The 20,882-nt window shown below is 49.2% G+C and overlaps 1 protein-coding gene and 1 long non-coding RNA gene across 19 annotated transcripts in view; both read right to left on the reverse strand.

Annotated features, from left to right (window-relative positions):
• The window catches only part of PLEKHA6 (pleckstrin homology domain containing A6), a 138,905-nt gene that overhangs the window by 63,071 nt on the left and 54,952 nt on the right, over positions 1 to 20,882 (reverse strand). The window contains exon 1 of one of the 18 annotated variants that reach the window (XM_049696531.1): positions 18,639 to 18,806. The exons of 16 other annotated variants lie outside the window; for them this stretch is intronic. The gene's annotated coding sequence lies outside the window, so the exon portion shown is untranslated. Of the gene's footprint in view, positions 1 to 12,359; positions 12,672 to 18,638; positions 18,807 to 20,882 lie in introns of those variants that run through there. One more of the 18 variants, XM_049696523.1, reaches the window with a different exon arrangement.
• LOC125960962 (uncharacterized) lies at positions 8,871 to 12,156 on the reverse strand. The gene is made up of 3 exons (XR_007471173.1): positions 11,349 to 12,156; positions 10,589 to 10,726; positions 8,871 to 10,490 (listed from the first exon to the last, which is right to left on the reverse strand). It is a non-coding gene; the product is annotated as an uncharacterized LOC125960962 (long non-coding RNA).

Genomic DNA, 20,882 nt, shown 5'->3' on the forward strand with positions numbered 1-20,882 from the left:
CCTCCTACATGGGAGGCAAGGCTAAGCCCAGAGTCTCTTAACCTCAGTCTGGAGCTCTTTCCTGTTAACACGCGGTCTGCCCGCAGCCTGGCTGACACCCCCGCCTGTCCCTCAGCTCTGGCTCCGCTCCCAGAGCTGTGGAACATGAACCAGCATCGTGGTGCTCACCCCACACTGGGTGGATGCTTTTCTACAGCACAAGTGACAGACCCAGAAGGGGTCCCAGGATGGATGAAAACAGGGGCAGATCTAGGGTCAGAACAGGCTCAACTAAGGGGAACCATGCAGTGTTAAGACAGGGGAGACTGGGAGGGATGAGGGTATCTAAGGATCTAATCAGATCACACATCTAATGAGAAAAGAGGGGGGAAAAGCCAACCAAACACCACTCCCAAGGCAGGAAGTCTGGTGGGTGTGGAAGCAGCTGGAAGCTGTTAGAGGGCTCCAGGCCTCTGCACCCCTCCTCTCCCTCCTCTTCTGTCCCCCACCCTCCCTCCTCCTCCACTCTGGCCAGGGCCAGGGCTGGCTGGGAGCCCCACCCCTCTCTCTCCCTAGTTCTGAGGACAGGATGACAGGAGGGAGGAAACCCACTCTGCAGGGCATGGGGGCACACAATGTAAGAGGCATCTAAAAATTCAATGATCGAGATTGATAATATTTTAATGTAATATTTTTTGGAATAAAAATTAGTGCAAAAAATCCATGATGAATGAAATATCATTTTAAATAAAGACCAGATCAGTATTACTCAATTTCCCTTTCGCCTGAGGCTCCAACATTGCTTGGAATGACACTGGTACTTATCCTGTTGTTATTGAAAATGTTGATGTTTTTGTTCTTCGTGAAATTTTTGCACTGATTTTGATTTTTGAAAATATCGCATTAAATGTTATTTATCTTGATTACTGAGGTTTTTGGCATCCTCTTAAATTGTGTGCCTAAGGAGAGTGCCTCAGTCACCTCACCCTAGTCAGCCCTGCTCAGGGATGAGACTGGGGGGACTGGGAGGGAAATGGGGAGACTGGACAAGGCCCAGAAAGGGCCAGAGAGAGGGCCTGCACTCTTCGAAAACCTCAGTGCATGAGGAACAAAGAAAGGCTGAGGAATTATTCCGGATTAAAGAGGAGTAGAGACATGCTCCTGGATTAGATTCCAATGACATTACTAGGGCAACTGGTGATTGTCTATTAGATAATAGTATTGTTTCAATGTTAAGTTTCCTGAATTTGTTGATTGTACTGTGTTTATGCAAGAGAATAGCCTTGTTTTTAAAAGGAAGAAAAGATAATGAAGCAATAAGGGTCAGAGGGTGACAGCTGCCTGAGAGCTACATGAAGCCAAATGCCCCTCTCTCTCCAGCCTGTCTTTCCTCCGATTCCAGGCAGTCCCAATAGGGACCAATGGTGATGGCAGGAAGTCTTGTCCAGAAGACTAGTTATTGGAGGGCTGGTTGGACATTTTCTTCCCGAAACAAGAATTAACCTTGACAACTGGCACAGAAAAGAAAGGAAATTAACACCTACCCAAGGCATGACACCAGCACATTCTCTGCTGAACCTCCCGAGATAGGTACTGCTGTCCTGTACCTATGGAGGAGGAACCTGAGAGGTCAGGTAAGCAGCCCAAGGCTACACGGTTCGGAAGTGGGAAAGCTGGGATTAGAGCCCAGGACACAGCCCAAAGCCAGGTCTTTTCCCACTTCAAGTTTGTTGTGCAACTTGAAATTCCCTTCTCGTGCATCATCCTACAAACTAATCCTTTAGTTTATTTTTGCTGAGTTGAATCTGCATTGGCTCTGGAGTCAGACTGTCCCAGTTCCAATTCTGACTCCACCAGTTACTACCTAAGGGGCTTTGAGTGAGTGACTTAACCTCTCTGTGCTTTCATTCCCCTATCTGTAAACAGGGATAATATAAACTCCTACCTCAAGGGTCTGTCATAGGATTAAATGAGATTATACAAGCAGAGAATTCAAGAGAGATCCTGGCACCTAGTAATGTTCAGTAAATACCAGTAATTATTATTAACTGTCGGCCTCTGTCTCGAATCATTCATTCACTCATGGGAACCCATGGCCTAATTTTTGACTACAAAACCCCTTAGCACTTTGACGCGTGAAGATGAATGCTTAATAATTGCTCCTAAAGAAGTTATCCATCAAGATGGCGCTTTAGATATTCCTCAGTCTAGTCTGTAATGCCTTTAAGCCACCACCCACCTCAGATCACTTGTGATCATCTGAGGCCGACCCCTTACCCTTAGGAGCCAGAAATATCAACACCTAAGAATCTCAAAGAGGAGGGAGGTCTGCCCTATCATACTCTGAACTAGGAGGGAGATTTTGTTTTTCTGTGTCATGTCACACTTGGAAGTTAAAAAGCAAGTCAATTCTAGGGACTACATCACTGGGCTGAAGGAGTTGTCTGGGAAGACCCAAGTTCTAGTGCGTGTACTGCACCCATCCAGCTGTATAATGTGGGCAAGTGCTTGCCCCTTGGGGCCCACTGGGCCTGAGCAGGGAATTACCTTGCCCATAGAGTGAATGAGAGGACAAAAGAGGCTACCAAGTCCTGAGCACTTCAGGTTCCTTGAGAAAGCTCCTCTGGAGCTCTCTCCCTATTTTACAGTCTGGGACCAGCTGAGGAGGACCCACAGCATGAGAAGGAAAACAAACCAACAGCTTATGCATCTGGGGAGCTGAAGAGGGGCAGACCAAGGGCAAGGTGCCCAAAGGTCAAGCAGCGGTCAGATTTAGCCAAGATGGTCCTTCTGTGACAAAGGCAGAGCCGGAGCAGGGCAATTTTCTAACTATAAACAGAAACTCAAGAAGCCCCAGGCCACACACAGGCATGTGCGAGGATGAGGGTAAAGCGCGGAGGACACCGGGTATTGTATGTAGAGGAGAGGACTTGTGAAGTGGCAGAAAGGGAAGGAAGGAGGGTGAGTGAATGTGGGTGCGCGAGGATGCAGGGGCAGAGCCAGGTCTGTGGGGCCTGAAGCTTACACAATTTGGGCAGTTCTTATGAAGAAAAAGACTACAAGTACAAGTTAGAGGGAGCCTTGGAAGGGGCTGGCGCGAGCGGGAGGCTGAAGCTAAGCTGCATCGCTTCCCAGTAAACTCGCCCCACGTCTGTCCGTCCGTACCTCTGAACACAGGCACAGCTCACACACCTGTGTTTGTCTGAGCCTCCCAGCCCCTGCCTTGGCACTGTTTCTCTTTCCCATCTCACAGTGCTTTGCCTGACCTGATTTTTTTTTTCATGGCAGAGAGCACGAAATAGAGCCCCCATACCCTGGAATTAAACTTCTCCCCACCTCAGTGCAATGGGTATTTGGATTTTGTGCCACTCCCCAAACCCCCTTCCAGTGCATTGCACCATCAGCGTCGCCACTGGGGCCACATCTCTCCCCACCCCGCATACTTTGCTATGGGTAGCTCCACCTTCCCCACAGGGCCCCACCAAGCTGCCAAGAGGGGTAAAACCGCAGCCCCCCCCGCCCGCCTGGCCCCTGCATTCCAGCCCTGCACCCACAGTTTGACCTTCTCTGCGGCTGCTGCAGATGTGTTCTGTGTTCCAGAAATAGCTCAGCTCCTGGGTCCCTGCAGGCCCTCCCTTTCCTCCGCCCAGAGACACTCCCACCTCACAGGCTCCAGGGGAGTCAGGCAAGAGCAGACGGAAGGGCTCAGTTCTCCACTGCCCTCCCACCCCTCCCGGAGCAGAGCCAAGTGGGGCCTGCCCTTCTGGCCGTGTCTGCATTACAGTGGATGGAGGTGAGAGTTTGGGCAGAGGAAGGCATGAAGGAGGGACAGCTCCATGAAAGGCTTAGACAACTTGACCCCTCAGTGTGTTTCTCTTCTCTGGAGTTCATCGGGATGAAGGGCAGCAGCCAGCCAGAAATGGTTCCAAATCCCATATACCCTGGCCCAAATCCCTGTCTCCTCATGCAAGGGGATGATTTCACAGTCACTGATTCGATCCTAACCTAAACAAGATGGCGGGCATTGGTCCTCCTCACAAGTCCAAGATGGAATGGGGGACAGTGGACTCAATAACATTATGAAAGACTGAATTTAGAAACAGTGACGAGCTTTTAGGCCTGAGGCTTTTAGATCTTGACTCCCTAGTGTCTGATGGAACGATAAAATCTTTCCTGAAGGACTTTACTAAAAGGCTAGAGTGTTAACTCTGGGTAGGCTGGGGGCCTGAATGGCCTTCAAGATTAGGGTTCCACGCCTTTTCCACCCACGGGGAGCGGCAAGGACTCCGCAGCCATGCCCTGGCTCCTTCAGTCACACTGCCGTGCTACCTACTAGGCCTTGCCGGCCCCCATAGCCAGGCGGGAAAAGAGCTGAACGAAAGAGGCCAGGGGTGTGTAAACTCTCCAAACCAAGCTCCTCTAGGCTTGGAGGTCCAGGAAAGGCTAATGGTGATAGAAAGTACCCATCCCTTTCTAGAAACTGCCCCTCCACCTTGATACCCACATAGTTACGGTGGTAACAGCCATGCTGCTAAAACCTGACACTACTCTCTTGGTTATAGGTAGCCATCTGACCCCAGCTCAGCCGAAACACCTTTCCAGGGATGGGAATTGGGATTGAGAGGAAAAAAAGAGATCATTCCTTCTCCAGGTAACAGGTACACGAGGGAGCTGCTGGAAGCCATCTTTTCCACCCTGTAGGCTGACCACGGAGCCAGAACGGCTCTGCAGGGAGAAGAAACTGAAGCCAGCACACGGAGAGGAGCAAAGGGCAAGACCATACTTGCGGCATTTAGCTTCTTGGTCTAGTTTGTTCCTGTGGTCCAGCCATTTCCCTGGCCCTTACAATAAAATCCCCTTTGGAGCTTAAGGTGCTTTGAGCAGTGCCAGTAACGTACTCAAAAGTCCTAACTAATACCAGGAAGAAGAACAAGATGACTTCTGGAGGACCCAACGTCTCAACTCTGCAGATGTGGCTGCCATGAGGAAGAAAAGGAAGGTGAAAGGAAGAGGAAGGAAAAGGACCAGGGAGTTTGCGCAAGGGCAGCAGAAAATGGTGCTGGAAGACCTTGACTGGCCTAGAAGTCAGGCTGTCTGAGAGGACAGGGTGGAGGTAAGAGTCAGAGAAAGCAGATAAGTTTGCTACTACCCGGTTTAGAAATGCTCCCAGGATGTCTAGGGGGAGTGGGCAACAGAAGTGGGGGCCGTATGGGTGAACTAAGATCCCTAACGAAGGTGGCAGACCAGCCCTGCTGATGGATGGGCCAGGGCGCTCGGAGCCCACAGGCTAACACAGCTTTGAGACACGTTCCTGGAGGACATCCGTTATTTGGGGGAGAAGAAAATCTTGTATCCTCTCTCCTGCACTTTCCAAAGCAAATGAGGGTCCTTTGCCACCTTAGAGGCTCAGTTCTCTCAGACCAAGGGTTCTGATCTGCCCCTCAGGTCTTCTTTAGAAAAAGCTACTTTCCAGGCAGCAACTCCATGAGCTAATGGTCCCTTTAAGAAAATCTTCCCCCACTCTGTTCTCTAGTTGTCTGGAGCAGATGTTCCTTGTTCCTATGGCAACGAACCTACCACCCTTCCTAATGGGTAGAAGGACACACACAGCACAGACCACTCCCCAACCAGAGCGGCTGGCCCAAGTGCTGCTTTGAGTTCACCGACAGCAGGACAGCACAGGACACTGTGGACTTCTGTGTGCCTGCATAGTAAGAGTTCAAATCTTAGCTGACCTACAGATGACCCAGAAATGGCAGCCACCATCTGACAGCACTTAGAAGGTAGGGGGAGGGGGTTACCTATGTCACTGCCCAGACAACAGACCAACATCCATCTTTCCAATAAAGTGTTAAAAATCATGTGGTGTATCTTCAACAAATTGAATTAGCTCTTCCTTTGACCTTTTTTTACATCACTAATGAAGACCAGTGAGACACCACCCCCCCAGCTGAATTCTCCTTATTTCGAGCTGCACACCACCCTCACCCTCATCTGGAGTTTGTGACCCTCCCAGACAGTCCTTCTCTCGAGACGGGTCCCTACTCAAGGCGAGCCTTCTACAGCAGGTGGTGGGTGGGGAAGCAGGGAGCCCTGTGCGTTCCATCGATTCTGCACGGGGTTGTTTCCACTGCAGGTGATGCTTCTCTCACTAAATCCAACTTGACCCCATTTGTTCTTGGCTCTCACAGCCCCCACGGAGCCAGCTGGATTCTTCTCGTAAGCCACAAAGTTGACTGAACTTTAGCTTCCTCTCTTCTGAGACTTTAAGCTTACTGGGATCCCAGAAGTCAAGGTATGAACAAGAACAAGCCAGTAAATGATCCCTATCAGATGTGCAGGAAGTGCCTTCCTAATCAGGGAAGATGCCAGAGTCAGAGCTCCCCACCCCCACCCTCAACTCTCCTTCAGTCACTCCTAAAGGTAAAGTGCATCATACCTCGGAGGAAAAAGCCTGGCTCCGGAGATGAACAGACCTGGATTGGAATCACAGCTCATCTCTGTGACTGGAATCCACTTATCAACCGAATGGCACTAGACAAGTTACTGATGCTCTCTGAGCCCTAGCTTCCCCACCTGTAAAATGGGAATGCTAATTCCACCTGGTAGGATTATGTGAGGCAATATAGAACTGCGATGCCTTAACAGCAGTCCCAAATCCACAAATATCTGAAAATCAAAAGTTTTTTCCTAACTCAACAGAACCCAACCTGACCTGAACCTAGTTAGTAGCAAAGCATGACCTGAACCGGCATGAGACTCTTTTTAGCCTTTATTTATCCTACTTGTAAGACTTTTTAGATATATCTTGCTGCAGAAATATTAGTATGTGTGATTTTGGAGCTGCTCCAGACCCTGCTGGAGGTTTTTATGTAACACACAGTGTGTGCGACATGTTACCATTCTGAAATCCACAGGCCCCCAGGCATTCCAGACGATGAGCTGTAGAGCTGCCTGAGCTCTTCCTCCAGCCCCTGAAGTCAGGGGTTTCAGGAAGCTACTAGAGTTACTTAAACTAAAGATGTTGACAAACATTTAAAGCATTTGCCTCATCACAATCTGAATCTCTCCTAGGTCCCTGGGTTCCTGCAGCCTGGAGCCAGCAACCCGAAACACAAGTTGGCATGGGGTAGGGGAGAGGATCCAAAGACCAGCCCATCAGCCTGTACAAATCTGCTGCTTTTCCACCCGAACAGAGCTAGCAGAGGCAGTGTGTTGTTGTTATTTGATTGGACTTCAGGTATAGACATGCCTGAATATTCCAAACATGCCTCCAACTCACCACCTCACTGGGCTTCCAGCGCTCTCTCCACTCTACCACCGTCCCACAGCTTCATCTCTGCTACCTACTCCCTAGAGGCATTCCCAGGGGAAGAAATGACAGCGCCTCGGGGAATGCTAAGGGGTAGAGGGGGCCAAAGTGTGTGGGGAATTGGGCTAAAGGAAGGAAAAGATGCTGAGTGTGAGGGAGATGATGAAGATGGACACTCTGGATGAGAAACAAATATCCGACACACAGTGGAACAGGTTTGGCATGTTTCTCCTGATGCTGTTTCACGGCCCCAGGAGGCTTTGAAAATAGGAAAGCAGCCCTGGCCCATAGCTGTGAGCAATATTGGGCAACTGTTATTCTCAGCTCCCTTGGCTCTAGCCGTCCATTACAGGACTTACTGATGACTGTGAAGGACTTGACCTGTCCCAATGCACTGTCATCCAAGTGGGCATCTCAGTTCTGACCCTGGATCTGCTGTCTTGAAAATACCCATCTCATCGTGCTACCTCAAGCCACTTTTCCAACAGACATGCAATTACTGGACAGCAGACCTGCAGCTCTGAGAAAGGCAGGAGACTCTCCTCTTGGAGTGATAAGGTCTACCTATTGGTCAAATGGAGAGTTGAGGCATGTAGAGTTGAAGAGGATGGTGGCAATCAAATTCAACCCCCTCGCTTCACAGATGGGAAATCTGAGGCCCAGAGAGGGACTGAATTGCCCAAGATCATGCAGCCGATTGAAGACAAATGTGGCCCTGGAGTCCGGATATTGCTTTCCATTGCCTCACCGTGACAAGGATGGGAACATCTTTGAGGTCCCAGTCATGCTCTCGTTGACCTTTACAGTCAGAAAAAGGTATGCTGAATCCTCTGCCCTTTCATCTTGAACATCTCAGAAGAGATCCTAATTTCTAAGAATTTCACTGTACTCCTTGACTCTGTGTCCCAATCTACCCAAAGTTAGGACAAAATCCTTATGAAAGCCCCCTTGGGGAAAGCCACTGTCGCTGGTGACCAGAGATGAGCTAAGAGAATCACTGCCTTGACACACGATTCACTTGTCCCAAACCTAGGTGGAGCCATCAGAGGGTCTGTGGAGGGGTCTCCTGTGCAGGAGCACCTCGGGTGGTGGAGATCTTTCATCTGCACTTCTTGGATTCTTTTTCACTTTGTCTTTCCCCCTCCACTGGTTTGAATAAGTCTGTGGTGTCTGCCATCATTCACGGGTTTAGGCTTTTCTGTAGCACTGTTCTTAGGGGTTGTGCTGCTCTACTGCCCCATCACCATCCAGAAACCTTTGGGAGAGGAGAATTTAATGCACCTAGGCTTGGTCTTCCAGCTCAGAGGCTAAGGCTCCCCTGCTGCCTTTAGTAGTTTGTCCTACTTCTCCCTCTGTCCCAGGAAAGCTTGAGGTAAGAGTCTGCTACTCACTCCCACAAACTCAACAGCCCACGTAGGATCTCCACTGCTTTCCCAGGCTAGGAGGGCTCTTGTTTCAGAACATAAAATTGGGGTGGAAAATCAGAAAATTCTCTCCTACTAAGAGGCTTCTAGACTTTCAGGAAAAAAGGGTCCTAGAACACATCTCAAAAAGAGCATCTAGTTCAATTTCCAGGGTGATTTCAAACTGCCTTTCCTCTAAACGCTTTCTCTCCTACAAGTCTGCACACATGTGCACACCCAACCACATGTCTCAGTCTGGCAGCTGGGGCTGCCTGGGGATTCCCACATATTTGTTGCTATTCCAGGCCTGACTCTCCAGAAGGTAGAAGACCCAGACACTCTAAGGCCTCCAGGAGCCTCCAGATTTAGAAAAGCTCCAGCTGATATTCTTGAGAGCTCAAGAAGGTCCACCATTTCAAAAACTGCTGGCAAGAGCTTTTTAATACCTGTGTTTCCAAATGATTAACACTGGACGCCAAGACCTCAAATGTAAAATATACCTCTTGCTGCTCCCATATTTCAAACTACAAGTCCTCTCTGTCTTTTCCAAGCATAAGAGATGACCTCCATCATTTCCCAAAAATGACTATAGGAATAGGAACCAGCAAGGCCTGATCCCAGAGCCCCTCAGAGAAGGGAGAGTCTCAGACTTCCTGACAAAGAGGACAAGGAAGTGAGAACACATTCCTCTGCCAGTGACCTTATCCTGGAGGCAGAAACCTCCCACAGTGTAAAAATGAGGAAACTGAGACTCCGTGTGAGTTTGTCATGGTCCAAGGACCCACAGGGAAAGAACAGTGGTGACGAGATCAGAATCCAGGTTTTCAGAAATCTGCCCCAAAGAGCCCTTATCAGGGAGATAGAGTCTCATCTGTTTGAAGAAGATCCTGCCTGGAGGCAAGATTTTTTGATTTCATAGACCAGTTAAATTTCAAAAAACGAAATGTAAGGAACCACTGTAAAGTTGCCAACTCTTTATTTTGCCAAATAAGGACATTTAAAAAGCCTAGCTACCATCCACTCTCATCATCAGCTCATGAAAAGAATAAGCAAGCCATAACCTCAGAATAAATATTTGAGTACATCTCCTGCCTCCGAAAGTAATCCTTTAAACTGAATACATTATGCTTCCCGAAAAAAATTCAGCATGCTTCCCTTTTTTTCTCATTTCATTTCGGACCGGTGAAAACTCTGTCACAGACCAAAATTTGATAATCACTGGGACAGGTGACCTCTCTATGTCCCTTTTAGCTTAAGCCTAAAAATGAAGAGAACAATCCTAAGCTTTGGTGATTCAGACCTTTCCAGGAATCCTGAGCTGGTAAATGTGGAAGGGAGGGGGAATTGACAAGCATACTGTTCTCTGCTCATGTGAACACACTCTGTCCACTACAAAGAACTAAGCAATGCTCATTAGTTTATAAATCTAGAGTTCAGTGAGCATCCACCACCATGTGGAGCCTCCCAGGTTTCCACGGGTCCCTGGATTTTACAGTCCCCTTATCTGTTCAGATAATCCAGGGAGAAGAAGGAGGAAGACAATCTCCCCCAAGTCAAGAATTATCTAAGAGATAAAGGCGGCCACTGCTGATTGGTAGAGAGCATCAGATCAGCAACTAACATAGATGCAGACCCACTGATGCCGTTTCAGTTGCACAAGTAGGAGCCCAGAGAGGACTGACTCCATTCCAGGGAGCAGTTTTTCCAGGCTGCCTTCCACAGATGATTGCTTCTTGCTCAACACTCTGATGGAGACAGTGTGGGGGGTGAAGAGGCGGAGGGAAGTCGAGACAGTACTGTGGTATAGGGGAGACACAAAAGAGCACTAGATTAGGAGTTGTATCTTGATCCCAATCCCTGTCCTTCTGCCGACCAACCATGAGTCCTTTAGCACCTTTTGGCTCCAGTTTCCTCATCTATATTGTGGGAATGATATTCTGTCTTCCTGACAGGACTGCAGTTAGACTGTGAGATCCTTGAGGGCAGAAACAGGTCTCATCTGTGTCTATATACCCAATCTCTAACACAGCACCTAGGAGAGAATAGGGCTTGGTAAACATCTGCTGAATTGAGCCGATGTTTCAATATATTGAATCTGCAGAATAAGAGAGTGTCTCTGAAAACACACTCCAAGCTGGAAAACCCTACACAACTGAATAAAGTGAAAGGTTATTATTATCCGTTGGCCAAACTGATGCATTGCACCATCTACCAAGTATACGAAGACACTGGAATTCTATTTGGAAGTAGCAGGTGATGCAAATAAAAAATAATTTTTTTAAATGCCCATAGTTTCAAAAGTGACCAGACTATACAACCTACTAATTATATTGCCTAATAAATAACTGTGTGATTGCCTCCCAGACTCTACTGCACTCTATAATTTCTCGGGCTGAAAATGTGTTTCTACTGTGCTTGCCCAGGCCACATCACCTCTCATCCCTCTATCTCATTATATTCAGAAGTCGGTAGGCAAGCCCTGGTTCTCTCACCTACTTCAGGTTGCACCTATGTTGACAGCTGAGGTCCCTGCTGGCTGCAGCCTGGGACTGTATCAGAACCTAAGACTCCCTGGTCCCCTCTCCTGGGTCCGTTCCATCCACTCCGTGTTCTGCCTCCAGCAGACTCCACCACACCCCTCTTCCAATGCTTACCGCACTGCCCCAAATCTGCTTCTCAAAAGCTGCCTCCAGGCCCTTGCCAAGTCACATTCAGCCTGGCCCATCCGCCATTCCTGCCGGATCCTGCCTCACCGCATGTGCTGCCCACTGGGCACAACTGCACAGACAGGTCTTGGCAGCGAGGCCAGGCTGCCCGCCCATCGGCCCTTGTACGAGGTAGGTCTCTGAACTCTGCTCCTGCCACTGAGAAACACCACACAAGCCCTGGGAAGACAGAACCATATTCAGCCAGCCTGACTCACCAATCACCACCCCATCCAAATTTGTGCTTTCAGGAAGGGTGCCAAGCCCCCACCCCGCGCCCACCCCAGGCATTGGCCTCCATCCTGCCCAATTCCGAGCCTCTGAGACGAAAGTGCTCCTGGCACTTGTCTCTCGTAGCTTTGATCTTGTTCAGCTGGTTCAAGCTAATTCCACACGGAGACCATGCTGGAATCTATACTGGTTACACCTTCCCACCATGCCGCAGACTTACAGTTAGCTCTACCAGGAGTGTTTCCAAATGCCTGCAAAAACCAGGGCTGGTTCTAGGGACATTAGTCCTCTGGACACATACCTCCATGTCACTAGGTTCCCTCTCAGCCCCCTACCCCCAAATGAGGAAATATTCACATTCTAGAAGTCAGAAATTTTCTCTAATTTTATGATTGGAGACCCTCAAGGAAGATGGACGTTCTTGGGACATTCTTATTTGTGAGGAGATAAAGAGGGGATAAATAAAGAGAAAGTGTTAAAAGAAGATTTGCTTTCCAAATACAATAGCAAATGCTCCCAACACACACACACACACACACTCTCCCCCCCGCCCCCCACAGACACACCTCCCTCCCTCCCTCCCTCCCTTTCTTTCTCCCTCTCTCTCTCTCTCATCCCTCTTATTGTGAATTATTCCTCTTTGCCCAGCATGTGCATCCTTCCCCCCGGTCCTCCCCACTGAAGCCTGGGTAGCCCCAGTTCTTCCTAGCCCAGGACCCCAGATATTACCTTCCATGCTGGAAGTCAGATCCCAACTGGAAGACGCAGACTGATGATTGGGAAGGAATCCTAACAATACTCCCGACCCAAGAAAATTGCCAAGAGTGGCTGCTGCAGCTCCCGTGAGAAGGAAGGAGACGAGGAGAGGGCCCGGGAATCCAACATTCCCCCAGCCTTGCAGGAAGGCTCTGGTGTCAGCTCGCTCCCTGCTCTAGCATTGACTGAAAACCAGGGGAAATTCTCCTGATAAAACGGAGTCTGAAATCTGAAACTGCAGGTTGGCTGAGTCCTATATAAATACACTCACACCCCCGGCTCCTTGGGTCTGATGGCTTACCCGCCCTCGCACTCCCCTCCCTCCCCACCCAGGCTGCAACTTGGTAACATCAGACAGCCCTCTAGCTGCAGCTCCTCCAGAAAGCCTGAGAGGAGAGCAGAGTGGAGGCATGCAGGCCCAGAGAGAGACCTGTCAGGTGCTGTCCACAGTCTCTCCCAGCCCCAACCCCCTGCAGCTGTTCTAGTCCAGGTGCTTAAGTGACGCTCAGGGTCATGGCATTGAGGGTGATGGGTAAGTTCGGTTTAGGAGCAAAGATTTCTAGAGTCTTCCTCCATATCAAGGAATAATATTCTCCTAAGGATTCGTTTCCAGATAACTGGTCTGGTATATACTCATTGCTAACCACACCTTCCTCTCCTCTTCCACGTTTCTGCATCTGGCTCTTGTAGCGCCACCCCTTCCTTTATGTTTCACCTGTAACAGAATCAGGCCAGGTGAGAGTGGGAAAGGAAATCTGATGACAACTGGCTCATTTTGCAGATGAGGGAGCTGAGGCCAGGAAGATGAAACGGCTTGTCAAAGCTAGGCCGTGACTCCCAGCCAGATTTGGCATCTTGGGTAGTAGAATGGAAAGAGAAGGCTTTAAAAGTCAGATGGAATATGCTTTAACACAACTAGGTTCTCACTTGAACCACTGATTGTGAGAAAAATCACTTAGCCTCTCTGAGCCTCAATTTCCTCATTTGTAAAATGAGGCAAATGATTCTACATGAGAGAGTGACAATTATCAATACATAGGTAACAGGCATAAAGCAGTAGGCACATAATAGGCATTCAGTAAAGATCCACTGTGCACCCCTCTGTCCACGACTGCACACTAGCTTTTGTTGGCGGGCTTCTGACTCAAGAAGGTAACTCTAAATTGCCTTTAGTACTTACTGTTCCTCCAGGTGTTGGTTTAACGTTTCCAGTTCATTGTCTTTATGTCAATCTATTAGCATTCAGAGCTTACTTTGAACAGTGCTCAGAATGCAATGCTTCATTTCTATAAAGGAAAATCTTTGATCTACAGGCCAAGGTCATAGATTCGCATCGAAGCCCTCCTTGCAGATGTCCCTCACATCTCCGCCTCCAGGCTCCAAGTTTCAGTCCCCCGAGCCCAACCACACACTGAGCATTTCCCCAAGGGTTACTGTTCTTGGCCTTAAACTCACATCTAAAATCAAATTAAGATTCACCACCCACTGACTAGCTCTGTTATAGTATTGATATGGCACAGTCTCCAAGATACAGTAAATGCAGATAGGAGGGGCAGAGCAATTCACTTCATATGCTACCATTTGGGCTAAGAAATGATTTGTAACCATCTCTCTATATTTGCCTAGAGCAGAGGTCAGCAAATTTTTATGTAAAAGGTTAGATGGTAAATATCAATATTTTCTGCTTCGTGGGCCTTATAGTCTCTGTTGTAGCTACTCAGTTCCGCCTTTGTAGCACAAAAGCAGCCACAGAGAATATGCAAAGAAATGAGCATAAACAAATGATCATAGCTGTACTACAAGAAAACTGTACTTGTGGACACACTTAAATTCCATACAACTTTAATGCATCACAAACCACTTATTATTCTTATTACTTTTTTAGCCCTTTAAACATAAACACAATTGCTGGCTCATACACTCAAATTAGGTGGGGGGCCAGATTTGGCTCGTGGGTCATAGCCTAGACTGCCTTAGAGCATCTCAGGAAGGACATACCAGACAATGGTAACAGCGATCACCTTCAAGGAGGGCGCTGAGGCTAAATCTGAGAGGGGGCAGGCGGGAAACTTTTCACTGAATACTATTCTGTACCATTTGAATACTGTAACCTATGCATGTTAAAAAAACAGTCAATTATTAATGGGCTCCCCATCTAAGTTCTCTTACTTCTGTCAACGTCAACATTAACTGTCCCAGGCAACAAGGCTTATAGCTACAAGATCAGCTTTGACTCTCTCCCACCACTGTCTCTCACTCCAACAGTAATCAGTGTCCAAAATCCATTGGCCCAGTTCACCAAGTGCCTCAGCCCAGAACTAGCTATCTACTTCTCTCACACACACCCCTACTATTGTCTTTACCACTCAGCTGTTGTTTCATACAGCCTTGTACCCTTAACTGACTTTTTACTTGTGTAAAGCTTATTTCCAAAAGAGACACTGAAGCTTTTTAAGGACTGGGACAATTCCTTGCCTTCCCCCTTAGCTCCTACACCAGTGCCTTGCACCTAGTAGGAATGCCATAAATGGTTGCTTGATTGTTAATCTCCCATCCTGCTAGAGATGGTTTGGAATACAGGGAAAAGACCCACCCAGAATAGAAGCTGGTTCTGGGACATGTGGCAAGGCAAGAGTGCACGCAAGCCTTTGATGGTAGTAAAGAACATATAGGGAGAGGAAAGATGTTAGAGTCAAGGCTTGATCCAAATGAGAGGGGCTGTGCTTTGGAGAAGGCAGTCAGGAAGCTCCAGGGGAAATTCCCCCTAATTCTGATCTCTCATGCATTCGCCTTGTAGTGTAGGGAAACCCCCTGTCCTCAACTGGGGAATTCTGGTGATCCCAGAATCAGAACCTCCCACATTTAGGAGAAGCAATCTCAGCACAAAGCAGTCTTCCCTTCCACCCAATGCAGGAAAAGCTCTCTCCAGCACTTGGAAAGATGAAGGTGCCACGTGAACTCCCGCAAGGGCAAGACGCTCACTGCCTTGAAGGCGGCCTATCCCACTATTGGAGGACGCCATCATCACACTTTCTGCCTCCACCCGTTGTTTCCAGTTCTGAACTAAACAGTTAGAGACTTCCTGAGTGGGTTACAAAAACTAATGATAATTGCCAAGTATAATAGAGTTTTCGAATATTTCTTCCTTCCAAGATGTTCAAAGGGTTTTTAAAGACATAAAATCATTGACTCTTTGGAACTGGAAATACCATTTGCTCAAAAATGTTTATGGGGGCAATCCCACTACTGGGCATATACCCTGAGAAAATCAAAATTCAAAAAGAGTCATGTACCAAAATGTTCATTGCAGCTCTATTTACAATACCCTGGAGATGGAAACAACCTAAGTGTCCATCATCGGATGTATGGATAAAGAAGATGTGACACATATATACAATGGAATATTACTCAGCCATAAAAAGAAACGAAATTGAGCTATTTGTAATGAGGTGGATAGACCTAGAGTCTGTCATACAGACTGAAGTAAGTCAGAAAGAGAGAGACAAATACCGTATGCTAACACATATAAATGGAATTTAAGAAAAAAAAATGTCATGAAGAACCTAGGGGTAAGACAGGAATAAAGACACAGACCTACTAGAGAACGGACTTGAGGCTATGGGGAGGGGGAAGGGTGAGCTGTGACAGGGCGAGAGAGAGGCATGGACATATACACACTGACAAACGTAAAGTAGATAGCTAGTGGGAAGCAGCTGCATGGCACAGGGAGATCAGCTCGGTGCTTTGTGACCGCCTGGAGGGGTGGGATAGGGAGGGTGGGAGGGAGGGAGACGCAAGAGGGAAGAGATATGGGAACATATGTATATATATAACTGATTCATTTTGTTGTAAAGCAGAAACTAACACACCATTGTAAAGCAATTATACTCCAATAAAGATGCTAAAAAATTAAAAAAAAATGTTTATGGAGGCTTCCCTGGTGGTGCAGTGGTTGAGAGTCCGCCTGCCGATGCAGGGGACACGGGTTCGTGCCCTGGTCCGGGAAGATCCCACATGCCGCGGAGTGGCTGGGCCTGTGAGCCATGGCCGCTGAGCCTGCGCGTCCGGAGCCTGTGCTCCGCCACGGGAGAGGCCACAGCAGTGAGAGGTCCGCGTACCACACAAAAAAAATGTTTATGGGGCTTCCCTGGTGGCGCAGTGGTTAAGAATCCACCTGCCAATGCAGGGGACACGGGTTCGAGCCCTGGTCCGGGAAAATCCCACATGCCGCAGAGCAACTAAGCCCGTGCGCCACAACTACTGAGCCTGCGCTCTAGAGCCTGTGAGCCACAACTGCTGAAGCCTGCACACCTAGAGCCTGCACTGCACAAGAGAAGCCACCGCAATGAGAAGCTCGCGCACTGCAACAAAGAGTAGCCCCCGCTCGCCGCAACTAGAGAAAGCCCGCGCCTAGCAACGAAGGCCCAACGCAGCCAAAAATAAATACATAAAATAAAATAAATTAAAAAAATGTTTATGGAATGAAATTGAATATAATCCCTGCTTCCCAACAGGAAAGCCTTCAGGGTTATGCTGTAGAATAGATTGCTTTATTTCATTATGGGAGCAATGATCACAATCACCCATGGCAATGTGGGTCCTGAAATCCCATTTTAGGCCACAGCAAACTGTGATTAGAGGAGTTAGTTAACTGGCCCCAAGGCGCAAGCTAGTAAGCAGTAAGGCCAAAATTCAAAGCTAGGTCTGCCCAGCTTCAAAATTCAGTCTTCCCTACAGTCCAAAGTTTCCATGACACTAGACCATCTCTGCTAACCCCACCCTGTCTTTGAAATGGGCAGAAATGATTACTTCCATCATGACCAACAGAAACATACAGCCATCCTGCAGTCCCTCAACGGATTCCATCCTCCTGAGACACTCGGGCCTTCCTGGGACGGAGGAAAGGAGACCAAAGACAATCCAATGCCAGGATGCCAGCATCCCAGAGATACCCAGGAGCAGAATGGGACTGGCATCTCTCTATCTCACACATGGTGCACAGTCCCGTGGTTCCCTACAGCCAGTCTTCACAGGGGCCTGGCTCAGGGAGCTGTGGCGTTCGGGAGCCCATGAAGCATGGCATTGTTTGGGCAGTACAAACACAACATTTACCTGGCTCCTGGCACCTTTCCTCTGCAGCCCTGCTTTTGGTAAATATTTGGCTGGCTCACCCAGGAGACGGCTGGGGCCTCTTTGTCCCACAACCCAACAACCACAGTTCTAGGAAGATGAGCTGGAGAGGGCTGAGGATAGGTAAGAAGAATCACACTTACATCCAGCCAGTCCCCCAGTCATCAGCAGATGATTACCAGCATCAGTTTGCCTCTAGCACACCCTCTGAGCAGCTCTGAAATATTTGCGGCTAAGCTCTTAGCCCATTATCAAAGCTCAGCTTCAGATCCCAGAATGGTTCCTAATTGTCCATTTGGAGTTCACAGCGCTGAGTGATGCCCTCCTCCAGGCAATCGTCAGAGCTCCCTACCCGGCTCTTTCCAACCTAACGTGCAGGTGCCTGGAAAAACACCGGTTTGTTCTGTACCTCAGAGCACCTACTTCCAGAAACATGCACCTTGGGCTCATCTGGCATCAGTGACTACCTGGACACTGGGGATGACCCTCCCCATTTCTCAAGAGGGCAAACCACAGCCAGGAGTTTGGAGCCCGCACAGGATGTTAAGACTGGAGACAGAAACAGGTCCCGAGCCCTGCATCTCTCCTCAGTCCCTGGAGAGAAAGCACCCACTCTCTCTGATGCTCTATAGTCCATACTGGCCCAAGGAAATGCCAGGAGGTTCTACCTCCGTCGCCCCCATTCTCAGGTGGTTGTCCTCGAGACCTCCACCTGGCCTCTGAAGCCACCCACCCCTTTATCTACCATCTCCCTGGGAGACATGGTCATTAGCAGAGAGCACTATGTAGGTGTCTAATTAAGCAATCAGTGGCAAATGCAAAAACCTGTTTAAGTCACCCCACAGAACATCCAGCGGGGATCCTCTTACAGGCAACTCCCTCCCCCGAGCTTCCTGGAAGGTCCCTATTGTTTGCCTGGAACAGAAAAGTGTCTGATTCTGCCCTCCTCCTTATCTGCTGGCACTGACTTCCCGGCCTTGGCACAGCTCGGGGGTGCCATTCACATGGAGCACAGTGTGAATGGTGCCCCCAGAACTGTGGGACACAGCAGCCCCAGGTGGGTGGGAAAGTACAGGTCCCCAGGTGCGAAGGACAGGGTCTTCTGAGAGGGTGTCTGCCTACCTGGCCTCTTTAGGTGTCCCAGAGCCATATCCTATTTTGGGGTCTGGGCTCAGGAAGCAAGGGGCCCTCCAGCAGTTGGGTAGGAAGGTGGCAGAGGTGGAGGTGGGCAGCGTGAGTGGCTCAGCTGCACCCCTCTCACCTGTCTCTGAGTCCTCTCTCTTTTCTGCACTGTACGCTCACCTGTTCCTGTTTCACCCTTTAAATGGAATGTTCCACTTGCCCTGGAAGCCCGGGGGGAGGGGGAAGGGTTGGAGTCCCTGTTCAGGAAAAGCTTTCTTCTTTAGAGATTGGCATCTCTGGGATTCCACCAGATACTGCTGCAGACGGCAGGTGGAGGAAGGGGGCGAGGGCAACAGCCGAGGAGGACCCTCGGAGGACAAGACAGGCTCAAACTCGAGCCCGCTCCCCTGAGCCTGGGGTTGGTTTAAGCTGGAGACTGCAGGGGGGCAGACACCGCAGCTTCCTCCCTCCTAGCAGAGCCTCTTCTCAGGTGTCCGATGGGCACCCCGACAAGCAGGGGTGAGACACCCCCCAACCTCTTCTCCTGTGCCCATCGCTGAATCATACCTTGTTCTTCTTCTATGCCCTTCTCTCCCGGCTGAGAGACCTTTATCAGCCTCATCTCTCTTACCTTCACAACGGAGCCGGAGGGTAGAGGGGCCTGTCTTGATGCCTGCAAGCTTTTCCAAGGGGCAGTGCGTATGCCGGTACTGGGGGTGGGGAGGCACAACAGCACCAAAGAGACAAATCCAGGGCTTCTAATCCCAGGGGGCTCTGATGACTCTAACCCACACCCCTGGAGGTGGGCACCTATATTAATGCTGGCCGCAGTGCCCTCCCGTGCCCCGGGGCTCTGCCGGCTTGGCCCAGAACCCTGGAGCCCATACTTGTTCCACCAAGACATGTGGGTTCTCTTCTGACAGAAATGGGAGTAGGACTTTTCTTTCTGTCCAGGTTTTTTCCAACTCCTAGGAGACAAACTGTACTTTGCAGCAAGAAAGATTTAGGTTAGACACCAAGAAGCACTTGGAATGAGTGATAAGAGGACATTTAGGACTCTGCCTTTGTGCTATAAAAATACAGCCAATTTCCTCCCTGTAGGGTACGGTTTAATGCCTGTTTTCATCATGTTACTCTCTGGCTCAGAAATTTCCAGTGGCTGCCCCCTCCCCTGCCTGCTACATAAAGGCCTAACACCTTGTCATGGCATCTAAGGCTCACCACAGTTCATCCCCATTCATCTTTCAAACATCCTATTCCACTGCTCCACGTAAAAAATTTCTAATCCAGCCAGAGCTTCCCAATATTTCCCCCAAAAAGCCTTAGGGATCTCTGCTTTCGGCCATGCCCCACCTCCCACCAGGATGCCCCACTCCTCTCCAGTCACCAGAGCAAGCCAACCTTTAAGGTAACAGATCTCAACCAAACTGATTGTTTGAGAACCTGAGGAATTTCTCTAAAAAACTGATTCCCAGGTTGCCTGTTGAATCCAAATCTTCCAGGGGAGGCAGGTGGACACTGCTTTAAGGCTGAGCCCCAACGCCACCGTTTCCAGAAAGCCTCCGCCAAGCACCCCCAGCCCACGGGAAGCCCCCTCCCCCGTGCAGATATGGCCATTCATTACGTGGACATCCTGTGCACCCACAGTGCTAGAGACTAAGATGAGAGGGGGTCCCTGTGCTCAAGGAACGCCCAGTCTAGTACTGGACACAGACAAACCAAACCCACCAAACGGCCCTCCCCTCAAAGACAGCCCGTGATGAGGGCAGTATGAAGGCAGAGTCGGGAGACGGTCAGGGAGGCATCCGCATGGAGACAACAGCTCCTGAGAGAGCCAGGGCGGGCATCCCAGAAAGAGAGCCACAGAAAAGAGGTGGGGGCAGACCGGCCCCTTGACTAGGTCAGGGGTCACCCTGGGAGGAAAGAATAACGATAGGAACTAACATGTATCGTCTTCACCATTGTGTCTACTGCTCCATATTTATGACCTCGTTTACCCCTCATAACTAACTAGAGCTGGGGGAGTGTTGGGGGCCAGGCTGTGACTCCCACCAGGCACCAAGTGTCTCCTGATCAATGAATGTGTTCTTACTGATCGATAGATAAAATGAGCTTTGAAGGCTCACTCCCAGCAACAGGAAGCTGGGCTCCTTCAGGAGCAACCACAGCTCTGAAAAACATTTCCCTAACTTTTTAAACTACTAAAAGCACCACCGGGACAGATGAGGGGAGGTGAGGCGCTGG

The sequence above is a fragment of the Orcinus orca genome, chromosome 1 (genome assembly GCF_937001465.1).
Source record: "Orcinus orca chromosome 1, mOrcOrc1.1, whole genome shotgun sequence".
NCBI lineage: Eukaryota > Metazoa > Chordata > Mammalia > Artiodactyla > Delphinidae > Orcinus > Orcinus orca.